We start from the raw sequence: 11,793 nt of genomic DNA, 5'->3' as shown, positions 1-11,793 counted from the left end.
CATGGAATTTGGAGCCCGATGTATGACAACAAAATCACAGGTGATTCAATCACGCCCACATCCTCCAGCAAAACCAGGCGTTGTTTGAAACCCAATCACACCAACATGTCTTTTGTCTCTGCCACAGTTTCATGTTGATTTGGTCAAAAGGGTTAGAACGAGGCCGTTCACAAAACGTGACACTTCCTGTTCTCAGTGGGTGTGGCTTACGTGATGTCATTGTTCCACCATTGGGTATTGTAGGACAACCGGTGATGATCAATCCGTGGAGGTTTGGTGTCTCAGTGAGATTTTGTGTAAGAGATACAACAGTTTCATGTTTCATGGAGGGATGTCAAATTCGAGGCCTGGCCATGCCCCATGCATGCTGATGACTTTGACTCGGCCGTGCCTTCTGAACAAACTGACCAAGTTTGAAACCGATCGATCAAAATCCCCAGGAGGAATTTGATAAAATGCAGAGGCTGTACAGGGCCAACATGGGGTTCAAGTTGGAATTTGTTTGGTGTAGTATTTTTTTTCCTAATCTAAGAAAATGGCTTACAAATTATTGCATAATAATAGGGGATTTGTTCTGGACTTTGGTTTAGTACTGCCATCTGTTGGACAAACAGGACACAGAAGAGATTTACACATCATATGCCTTGGTTAAATCGGAGCAGTCTAGATTTCTCTTTCATTCATGTGGTCCTCATTCAATTTTATCATAGATATTAAAAACAATCATATTTGTGTTTTATTATCACAGTTAATGGCAAGCCTACCATATTTCTATCTGAAAGTAAACAGATAGAGGGGTTAGGGTTAGGAGGGTTAGGGTTAGGGTTAGAGGGTTAGGGTTAGAGTGATGGGTAATCAGACGCACGATTACCCATCATGCATCTGTGCATAAAAAAGTCCAGGTCAGAATAATGAACGATGAATTTGTGGACAGTTTGGGTGAATTTTTAAAGTACTCATATACAGGTAGGAAGTAAAAGGTTATTTAGCATCAGACCTTCATGTTTGGAGGTCTTCTTTTGTTATGGTAGAGAAAGTGAAACCATGAGTAAGAAATAGGTGGGCCAAAGAGGTATGAATACTACTCTGAGAGAGCAGTGCTAGTGTCCTAGTTCTCTAGGACATATAATAAAATTGGAACGATACAGAGAAGATTAGCATGTCCCCTGCGCAAGGATGACACGCAAATTCGTGAAGCGTTCCTCATTTTCTTGAACTTTAAGTTAAGTTAAATTACATTGCATAATTTGTGTAGTGCGCCTCAATCTGAAAAATATTGAACTTCTACAGGGACTGTGTCACTCTAATTTAACTCGCTGGTGCATAGCTAGATGCTAGGTGCCCTATATGTCCCTAATAAGAACTGCTATCTAATATGAATTTTGATCCAAAATTACTGAGTTTTTGTTGAGTTTCTGGGGCTTTTTCCAAGAAAATATTCAAGGGGGCAGTGTAGAAGAACTAGGCTTCGCCCACCAAATATTGTTGTGGATTTCCTTTTAGGGGTGGATAAGGGTGGATCCTAGTAAGATCCTAGTGAGTTTAGTGCAGCTCGGTTTAAATCCATGGAATTTGGAGCCCGATGTATGACAACAAAATCACAGGTGATTCAATCACGCCCACATCCTCCAGCAAAACCAGGCGTTGTTTGAAACCCAATCACACCAACATGTCTTTTGTCTCTGCCACAGTTTCATGTTGATTTGGTCAAAAGGGTTAGAACGAGGCCGTTCACAGTAAAACGTGACACTTCCTGTTCTCAGTGGGTGTGGCTTACGTGATGTCATTGTTCCACCATTGGGTATTGTAGGACAACCGGTGATGATCAATCCGTGGAGGTTTGGTGTCTCAGTGAGATTTTGTGTAAGAGATACAACAGTTTCATGTTTCATTGAGGGATGTCAAATTCGAGGCCTGGCCACGCCCCATGCATGCTGATGACTTTGACTCGGCCGTGCCTTCTGACAAACTGACCAAGTTTGAAACCGATCGATCAAAATCCCCAGGAGGAATTTGATAAAATGCAGAGGCTGTACAGGGCCAACATGGGGTTCAAGTTGGAATTTGTTTGGTGTAGTATTTTTTTTTTCCTAATCTAAGAAAATGGCTTACAAATTATTGCATAATAATAGGGGATTTGTTCTGGACTTTGGTTTAGTACTGCCATCTGTTGGACAAACAGGACACAGAAGAGATTTACACATCATATGCCTTGGTTAAATCGGAGCAGTCTAGATTTCTCTTTCATTCATGTGGTCCTCATTCAATTTTATCATAGATATTAAAAACAATCATATTTGTGTTTTATTATCACAGTTAATGGCAAGCCTACCATATTTCTATCTGAAAGTAAACAGATAGAGGGGTTAGGGTTAGGAGGGTTAGGGTTAGGGTTAGAGGGTAAGGGTTAGAGTGATGGGTAATCAGACGCACGATTACCCATCATGCATCTGTGCATAAAAAAGTCCAGGTCAGAATAATGAACGATGAATTTGTGGACAGTTTGGGTGAATTTTTAAAGTACTCATATACAGGTAGGAAGTAAAGGTTATTTAGCATCAGACCTTCATGTTTGGAGGTCTTCTTTGTTATGGTAGTGAAAGTGAAACCATGAGTAAGAAATAGGTGGGCCAAAGAGGTATGAATACTACTCTGAGAGAGCAGTGCTAGTGTCCTAGTTCTCTAGGACATATAATAAAATTGGAACGATACAGAGAAGATTAGCATGGCCCCTGCGCAAGGATGACACGCAAATTCGTGAAGCGTTCCTCATTTTCTTGAACTTTAAGTTAAGTTAAATTACATTGCATAATTTGTGTAGTGCGCCTCAATCTGAAAAATATTGAACTTCTACAGGGACTGTGTCACTCTAATTTAACTCGCTGGTGCATAGCTAGATGCTAGGTGCCCTATATGTCCCTAATAAGAACTGCTATCTAATATGAATTTGATCCAAAATTACTGAGTTTTTGTTGAGTTTCTGGGGCTTTTTCCAAGAAAATATTCAAGGGGGCAGTGTAGAAGAACTAGGCTTCGCCCACCAAATATTGTTGTGGATTTCCTTTTAGGGGTGGATAAGGGTGGATCCTAGTAAGATCCTAGTGAGTTTAGTGCAGCTCGGTTTAAATCCATGGAATTTGGAGCCCAATGTATGACAACAAAATCACAGGTGATTCAATCACGCCCACATCCTCCAGCAAAACCAGGCGTTGTTTGAAACCCAATCACACCAACATGTCTTTTGTCTCTGCCACAGTTTCATGTTGATTTGGTCAAAAGGGTTAGAACGAGGCCGTTCACAGTAAAACGTGACACTTCCTGTTCTCAGTGGGTGTGGCTTACGTGATGTCATTGTTCCACCATTGGGTATTGTAGGACAACCGGTGATGATCAATCCGTGGAGGTTTGGTGTCTCAGTGAGATTTTGTGTAAGAGATACAACAGTTTCATGTTTCATTGAGGGATGTCAAATTCGAGGCCTGGCCACGCCCCATGCATGCTGATGACTTTGACTCGGCCGTGCCTTATGAACAAACTGACCAAGTTTGAAACCGATCGATCAAAATCCCCAGGAGGAATTTGATAAAATGCAGAGGCTGTACAGGGCCAACATGGGGTTCAAGTTGGAATTTGTTTGGTGTAGTATTTTTTTTTCCTAATCTAAGAAAATGGCTTACAAATTATTGCATAATAATAGGGGATTTGTTCTGGACTTTGGTTTAGTACTGCCATCTGTTGGACAAACAGGACACAGAAGAGATTTACACATCATATGCCTTGGTTAAATCGGAGCAGTCTAGATTTCTCTTTCATTCATGTGGTCCTCATTCAATTTTATCATAGATATTAAAAACAATCATATTTGTGTTTTATTATCACAGTTAATGGCAAGCCTACCATATTTCTATCTGAAAGTAAACAGATAGAAGGGTTAGGGTTAGGGTTAGAGGGTAAGGGTTAGAGTGATGGGTAATCAGACGCACGATTACCCATCATGCATCTGTGCATAAAAAAGTCCAGGTCAGAATAATGAACGATGAATTTGTGGACAGTTTGGGTGAATTTTTAAAGTACTCATATACAGGTAGGAAGTAAAAGGTTATTTAGCATCAGACCTTCATGTTTGGAGGTCTTCTTTTGTTATGGTAGAGAAAGTGAAACCATGAGTAAGAAATAGGTGGGCCAAAGAGGTATGAATACTACTCTGAGAGAGCAGTGCTAGTGTCCTAGTTCTCTAGGACATATAATAAAATTGGAACGATACAGAGAAGATTAGCATGGCCCCTGCGCAAGGATGACACGCAAATTCGTGAAGCGTTCCTCATTTTCTTGAACTTTAAGTTAAGTTAAATTACATTGCATAATTTGTGTAGTGCGCCTCAATCTGAAAAATATTGAACTTCTACAGGGACTGTGTCACTCTAATTTAACTCGCTGGTGCATAGCTAGATGCTAGGTGCCCTATATGTCCCTAATAAGAACTGCTATCTAATATGAATTTTGATCCAAAATTACTGAGTTTTTGTTGAGTTTCTGGGGCTTTTTCCAAGAAAATATTCAAGGGGGCAGTGTAGAAGAACTAGGCTTCGCCCACCAAATATTGTTGTGGATTTCCTTTTAGGGGTGGATAAGGGTGGATCCTAGTAAGATCCTAGTGAGTTTAGTGCAGCTCGGTTTAAATCCATGGAATTTGGAGCCCGATGTATGACAACAAAATCACAGGTGATTCAATCACGCCCACATCCTCCAGCAAAACCAGGCGTTGTTTGAAACCCAATCACACCAACATGTCTTTTGTCTCTGCCACAGTTTCATGTTGATTTGGTCAAAAGGGTTAGAACGAGGCCGTTCACAGTAAAACGTGACACTTCCTGTTCTCAGTGGGTGTGGCTTACGTGATGTCATTGTTCCACCATTGGGTATTGTAGGACAACCGGTGATGATCAATCCGTGGAGGTTTGGTGTCTCAGTGAGATTTTGTGTAAGAGATACAACAGTTTCATGTTTCATTGAGGGATGTCAAATTCGAGGCCTGGCCACGCCCCATGCATGCTGATGACTTTGACTCGGCCGTGCCTTATGAACAAACTGACCAAGTTTGAAACCGATCGATCAAAATCCCCAGGAGGAATTTGATAAAATGCAGAGGCTGTACAGGGCCAACATGGGGTTCAAGTTGGAATTTGTTTGGTGTAGTATTTTTTTTTTTCCTAATCTAAGAAAATGGCTTACAAATTATTGCATAATAATAGGGGATTTGTTCTGGACTTTGGTTTAGTACTGCCATCTGTTGGACAAACAGGACACAGAAGAGATTTACACATCATATGCCTTGGTTAAATCGGAGCAGTCTAGATTTCTCTTTCATTCATGTGGTCCTCATTCAATTTTATCATAGATATTAAAAACAATCATATTTGTGTTTTATTATCACAGTTAATGGCAAGCCTACCATATTTCTATCTGAAAGTAAACAGATAGAAGGGTTAGGGTTAGGAGGGTTAGGGTTAGGAGGGTTAGGGTTAGAGGGTAAGGGTTAGAGTGATGGGTAATCAGACGCACGATTACCCATCATGCATCTGTGCATAAAAAAGTCCAGGTCAGAATAATGAACGATGAATTTGTGGACAGTTTGGGTGAATTTTTAAAGTACTCATATACAGGTAGGAAGTAAAAGGTTATTTAGCATCAGACCTTCATGTTTGGAGGTCTTCTTTTGTTATGGTAGAGAAAGTGAAACCATGAGTAAGAAATAGGTGGGCCAAAGAGGTATGAATACTACTCTGAGAGAGCAGTGCTAGTGTCCTAGTTCTCTAGGACATATAATAAAATTGGAACGATACAGAGAAGATTAGCATGGCCCCTGCGCAAGGATGACACGCAAATTCGTGAAGCGTTCCTCATTTTCTTGAACTTTAAGTTAAGTTAAATTACATTGCATAATTTGTGTAGTGCGCCTCAATCTGAAAAATATTGAACTTCTACAGGGACTGTGTCACTCTAATTTAACTCGCTGGTGCATAGCTAGATGCTAGGTGCCCTATATGTCCCTAATAAGAACTGCTATCTAATATGAATTTTGATCCAAAATTACTGAGTTTTTGTTGAGTTTCTGGGGCTTTTTCCAAGAAAATATTCAAGGGGCAGTGTAGAAGAACTAGGCTTCGCCCACCAAATATTGTTGTGGATTCCCTTTTAGGTGTGGATAATGGTGGATCCTAGTAAGATCCTAGTGAGTTTAGTGCAGCTCGGTTTAAATCCATGGAATTTGGAGCCCAATGTATGACAACAAAATCACAGGTGATTCAATCACGCCCACATCCTCCAGCAAAACCAGGCGTTGTTTGAAACCCAATCACACCAACATGTCTTTTGTCTCTGCCACAGTTTCATGTTGATTTGGTCAAAAGGGTTAGAACGAGGCCGTTCACAGTAAAACGTGACACTTCCTGTTCTCAGTGGGTGTGGCTTACGTGATGTCATTGTTCCACCATTGGGTATTGTAGGACAACCGGTGATGATCAATCCGTGGAGGTTTGGTGTCTCAGTGAGATTTTGTGTAAGAGATACAACAGTTTCATGTTTCATTGAGGGATGTCAAATTCGAGGCCTGGCCACGCCCCATGCATGCTGATGACTTTGACTCGGCCGTGCCTTATGAACAAACTGACCAAGTTTGAAACCGATCGATCAAAATCCCCAGGAGGAATTTGATAAAATGCAGAGGCTGTACAGGGCCAACATGGGTTCAAGTTGGAATTTGTTTGGTGTAGTATTTTTTTTTCCTAATCTAAGAAAATGGCTTACAAATTATTGCATAATAATAGGGGATTTGTTCTGGACTTTGGTTTAGTACTGCCATCTGTTGGACAAACAGGACACAGAAGAGATTTACACATCATATGCCTTGGTTAAATCGGAGCAGTCCAGATTTCTCTTTCATTCATGTGGTCCTCATTCAATTTTATCATAGATATTAAAAACAATCATATTTGTGTTTTATTATCACAGTTAATGGCAAGCCTACCATATTTCTATCTGAAAGTAAACAGATAGAAGGGTTAGGGTTAGGAGGGTTAGGGTTAGGAGGGTTAGGGTTAGAGGGTAAGGGTTAGAGTGATGGGTAATCAGACGCACGATTACCCATCATGCATCTGTGCATAAAAAAGTCCAGGTCAGAATAATGAACGATGAATTTGTGGACAGTTTGGGTGAATTTTTAAAGTACTCATATACAGGTAGGAAGTAAAAGGTTATTTAGCATCAGACCTTCATGTTTGGAGGTCTTCTTTTGTTATGGTAGAGAAAGTGAAACCATGAGTAAGAAATAGGTGGGCCAAAGAGGTATGAATACTACTCTGAGAGAGCAGTGCTAGTGTCCTAGTTCTCTAGGACATATAATAAAATTGGAACGATACAGAGAAGATTAGCATGGCCCCTGCGCAAGGATGACACGCAAATTCGTGAAGCGTTCCTCATTTTCTTGAACTTTAAGTTAAGTTAAATTACATTGCATAATTTGTGTAGTGCGCCTCAATCTGAAAAATATTGAACTTCTACAGGGACTGTGTCACTCTAATTTAACTCGCTGGTGCATAGCTAGATGCTAGGTGCCCTATATGTCCCTAATAAGAACTGCTATCTAATATGAATTTTGATCCAAATTACTGAGTTTTTGTTGAGTTTCTGGGGCTTTTTCCAAGAAAATATTCAAGGGGGCAGTGTAGAAGAACTAGGCTTCGCCCACCAAATATTGTTGTGGATTCCCTTTTAGGTGTGGATAAGGGTGGATCCTAGTAAGATCCTAGTGAGTTTAGTGCAGCTCGGTTTAAATCCATGGAATTTGGAGCCCGATGTATGACAACAAAATCACAGGTGATTCAATCACGCCCACATCCTCCAGCAAAACCAGGCGTTGTTTGAAACCCAATCACACCAACATGTCTTTTGTCTCTGCCACAGTTTCATGTTGATTTGGTCAAAAGGGTTAGAACGAGGCCGTTCACAGTAAAACGTGACACTTCCTGTTCTCAGTGGGTGTGGCTTACGTGATGTCATTGTTCCACCATTGGGTATTGTAGGACAACCGGTGATGATCAATCCGTGGAGGTTTGGTGTCTCAGTGAGATTTTGTGTAAGAGATACAACAGTTTCATGTTTCATTGAGGGATGTCAAATTCGAGGCCTGGCCACGCCCCATGCATGCTGATGACTTTGACTCGGCCGTGCCTTATGAACAAACTGACCAAGTTTGAAACCGATCGATCAAAATCCCCAGGAGGAATTTGATAAAATGCAGAGGCTGTACAGGGCCAACATGGGGTTCAAGTTGGAATTTGTTTGGTGTAGTATTTTTTTTTTCCTAATCTAAGAAAATGGCTTACAAATTATTGCATAATAATAGGGGATTTGTTCTGGACTTTGGTTTAGTACTGCCATCTGTTGGACAAACAGGACACAGAAGAGATTTACACATCATATGCCTTGGTTAAATCGGAGCAGTCTAGATTTCTCTTTCATTCATGTGGTCCTCATTCAATTTTATCATAGATATTAAAAACAATCATATTTGTGTTTTATTATCACAGTTAATGGCAAGCCTACCATATTTCTATCTGAAAGTAAACAGATAGAAGGGTTAGGGTTAGGAGGGTTAGGGTTAGGAGGTTAGGGGGTTAGAGGGTTAGGGTTAGAGTGATGGGTAAACAGAGGCACGATTACCCATCATGCATCTGTGCATAAAAAAGTCCAGGTCAGAATAATGAACGATGAATTTGTGGACAGTTTGGGTGAATTTTTAAAGTACTCATATACAGGTAGGAAGTAAAAGGTTATTTAGCATCAGACCTTCATGTTTGGAGGTCTTCTTTTGTTATGGTAGAGAAAGTGAAACCATGAGTAAGAAATAGGTGGGCCAAAGAGGTATGAATACTACTCTGAGAGAGCAGTGCTAGTGTCCTAGTTCTCTAGGACATATAATAAAATTGGAACGATACAGAGAAGATTAGCATGTCCCCTGCGCAAGGATGACACGCAAATTCGTGAAGCGTTCCTCATTTTCTTGAACTTTAAATTAAGTTAAATTACATTGCATAATTTGTGTAGTGCGCCTCAATCTGAAAAATATTGAACTTCTACAGGGACTGTGTCACTCTAATTTAACTCGCTGGTGCATAGCTAGATGCTAGGTGCCCTATATGTCCCTAATAAGAACTGCTATCTAATATGAATTTTGATCCAAAATTACTGAGTTTTTGTTGAGTTTCTGGGGCTTTTTCCAAGAAAATATTCAAGGGGCAGTGTAGAAGAACTAGGCTTCGCCCACCAAATATTGTTGTGGATTCCCTTTTAGGTGTGGATAAGGGTGGATCCTAGTAAGATCCTAGTGAGTTTAGTGCAGCTCGGTTTAAATCCATGGAATTTGGAGCCCGATGTATGACAACAAAATCACAGGTGATTCAATCACGCCCACATCCTCCAGCAAAACCAGGCGTTGTTTGAAACCCAATCACACCAACATGTCTTTTGTCTCTGCCACAGTTTCATGTTGATTTGGTCAAAAGGGTTAGAACGAGGCCGTTCACAGTAAAACGTGACACTTCCTGTTCTCAGTGGGTGTGGCTTACGTGATGTCATTGTTCCACCATTGGGTATTGTAGGACAACCGGTGATGATCAATCCGTGGAGGTTTGGTGTCTCAGTGAGATTTTGTGTAAGAGATACAACAGTTTCATGTTTCATGGAGGGATGTCAAATTCGAGGCCTGGCCATGCCCCATGCATGCTGATGACTTTGACTCGGCCGTGCCTTCTGAACAAACTGACCAAGTTTGAAACCGATCGATCAAAATCCCCAGGAGGAATTTGATAAAATGCAGAGGCTGTACAGGGCCAACATGGGGTTCAAGTTGGAATTTGTTTGATGTAGTATTTTTTTCCTAATCTAAGAAAATGGCTTACAAATTATTGCATAATAATAGGGGATTTGTTCTGGACTTTGGTTTAGTACTGCCATCTGTTGGACAAACAGGACACAGAAGAGATTTACACATCATATGCCTTGATTAAATCGGAGCAGTCCAGATTTCTCTTTCATTCATGTGGTCCTCATTCAATTTTATCATAGATATTAAAAACAATCATATTTGTGTTTTATTATCACAGTTAATGGCAAGCCTACCATATTTCTATCTGAAAGTAAACTGATAGAGGGGTTAGGGTTAGGAGGGTTAGGGTTAGAGGGTAAGGGTTAGAGTGATGGGTAATCAGACGCACGATTACCCATCATGCATCTGTGCATAAAAAAGTCCAGGTCAGAATAATGAACGATGAATTTGTGGACAGTTTGGGTGAATTTTTAAAGTACTCATATACAGGTAGGAAGTAAAAGGTTATTTAGCATCAGACCTTCATGTTTGGAGGTCTTCTTTTGTTATGGTAGAGAAAGTGAAACCATGAGTAAGAAATAGGTGGGCCAAAGAGGTATGAATACTACTCTGAGAGAGCAGTGCTAGTGTCCTAGTTCTCTAGGACATATAATAAAATTGGAACGATACAGAGAAGATTAGCATGGCCCCTGAGCTTAAGCAGGTCGAGTTTTCACAGACTCGTGAATGGTGTGTACTTCGTTCGCATTTTAGCGTGTAATTGTAGTTCATAGATTTGAAATTGTTTATCTCAAGGTATCGAAGGCGGGTCGCGAACCAGCGACCCACAGGGTCGCGCCGGTCCTCTGCCACTTTGTGAAACCGCTCGCAGAAGCGCAGAATCTACGTCGGAATTTTGAGTCGTGGATTTTTTTTTTATTGTTTCGTTTCACCTTTACATACTTTTTATCTATTTGTTTGTATTGTTTATAATATGTATCAGGTTAAATTAAGTTCAGAGTGTAAAATACATATTTAAGTAAAATCAGTAACAATATGTACCTACATCGTAATATGATCTTATGAGAACTTAAGCTTTCTGACACCTCAGTGTAACTGCACTGTGTTAGGCTGCTCTTTGACCTTTCAAAGACTAGCCTGAAATCCCACAGGAGTCAAAGTTCAAGCGATGAGCAGCACCTTACCTGAGCCCCTGCTGTTCAGTAAACGTTGCATACTCCAGATCAAAACAACTAAAAGCAGCACAACAAAGTGATTCTGTGAACAGGTTTTATTCAGAGAAGAACACACTTCCACTTATAATGAATAGTATCTTGTACTATAAATTGGAGGAAAAAAATCACAATAAAAAATACACAAGTATAAATAAAAAGTACAAAAGATTTATTTACATTTTTACAGAATGAACATCCACCTATGGGGGTAGGGGTTGTGGAGGTTGTGATGGTTGTGGAGGTTGTGGAGGTTGTGATGGTTGTGGAGGTTGTGATGGTTGTGGAGGTTGTGATGGTTGTGGAGGTCTTTGCTGGCGCTGCTCTGCCAGCCAGGCCTCCAAAGACTGCCCACCAGCGCTGCCCGGGCAGAATGTGGCGCTGCCAAAACGGCTGTGGCCAAAATATTTTGTCTTTGGATGGCCACATGTCCCACACATGTTGAATGCCACCTTCCTGGTGTACCTCCTTTTCTGCACACCGGCGGCCTCTTCCTCTGCCCTGCGTCGCCGATTCCTCTTTGTGGAGCGGGGCACAGGGGCAGCTGGCAGAGGAGCCACTGGCATTCCCACCAGAAGGACAGGTGGAGTGAGGACAGGAGTTGCTGGGGGATCACCTGCACCTGTCAGTGCTGACCCCGGCTGACCCCCTAGCGTGATCTGGAGTCCTGGCACTGGAGCTGCCGGTAAGATGGGC

The 11,793-nt window shown here is 41.1% G+C and overlaps 1 protein-coding gene and 7 non-coding genes across 16 annotated transcripts in view; all 8 read left to right on the top strand.

The window, feature by feature from the left end:
- LOC129362726 (pleckstrin homology domain-containing family A member 7-like) overlaps positions 1-11,793 on the top strand; it is a 156,121-nt gene that overhangs the window by 38,454 nt on the left and 105,874 nt on the right. The gene's annotated exons all lie outside the window — the stretch shown is intronic.
- On the top strand, positions 1,106-1,211 carry LOC129368083 (U6 spliceosomal RNA). The gene has a single exon (XR_008606776.1). It is a non-coding gene; the product is annotated as a U6 spliceosomal RNA (small nuclear RNA).
- LOC129368057 (U6 spliceosomal RNA) lies at positions 2,672-2,777 on the top strand. Its single transcript, XR_008606771.1, has one exon. It is a non-coding gene; the product is annotated as a U6 spliceosomal RNA (small nuclear RNA).
- Positions 4,224-4,329, top strand: LOC129368054 (U6 spliceosomal RNA). Its single transcript, XR_008606770.1, has one exon. It is a non-coding gene; the product is annotated as a U6 spliceosomal RNA (small nuclear RNA).
- On the top strand, positions 5,803-5,908 carry LOC129368053 (U6 spliceosomal RNA). Its single transcript, XR_008606769.1, has one exon. It is a non-coding gene; the product is annotated as a U6 spliceosomal RNA (small nuclear RNA).
- On the top strand, positions 7,378-7,483 carry LOC129368052 (U6 spliceosomal RNA). The gene has a single exon (XR_008606768.1). It is a non-coding gene; the product is annotated as a U6 spliceosomal RNA (small nuclear RNA).
- LOC129368073 (U6 spliceosomal RNA) lies at positions 8,956-9,061 on the top strand. Its single transcript, XR_008606774.1, has one exon. It is a non-coding gene; the product is annotated as a U6 spliceosomal RNA (small nuclear RNA).
- LOC129368097 (U6 spliceosomal RNA) lies at positions 10,515-10,621 on the top strand. Its single transcript, XR_008606779.1, has one exon. It is a non-coding gene; the product is annotated as a U6 spliceosomal RNA (small nuclear RNA).

This window comes from Poeciliopsis prolifica, unplaced genomic scaffold (genome assembly GCF_027474105.1).
Source record: "Poeciliopsis prolifica strain line A6 unplaced genomic scaffold, Auburn_PproV2 SCAFFOLD001, whole genome shotgun sequence".
NCBI lineage: Eukaryota > Metazoa > Chordata > Actinopteri > Cyprinodontiformes > Poeciliidae > Poeciliopsis > Poeciliopsis prolifica.
Note: the sequence above shows the minus strand (reverse complement) of the source record. Positions and strands in the feature narration are given on the sequence as shown.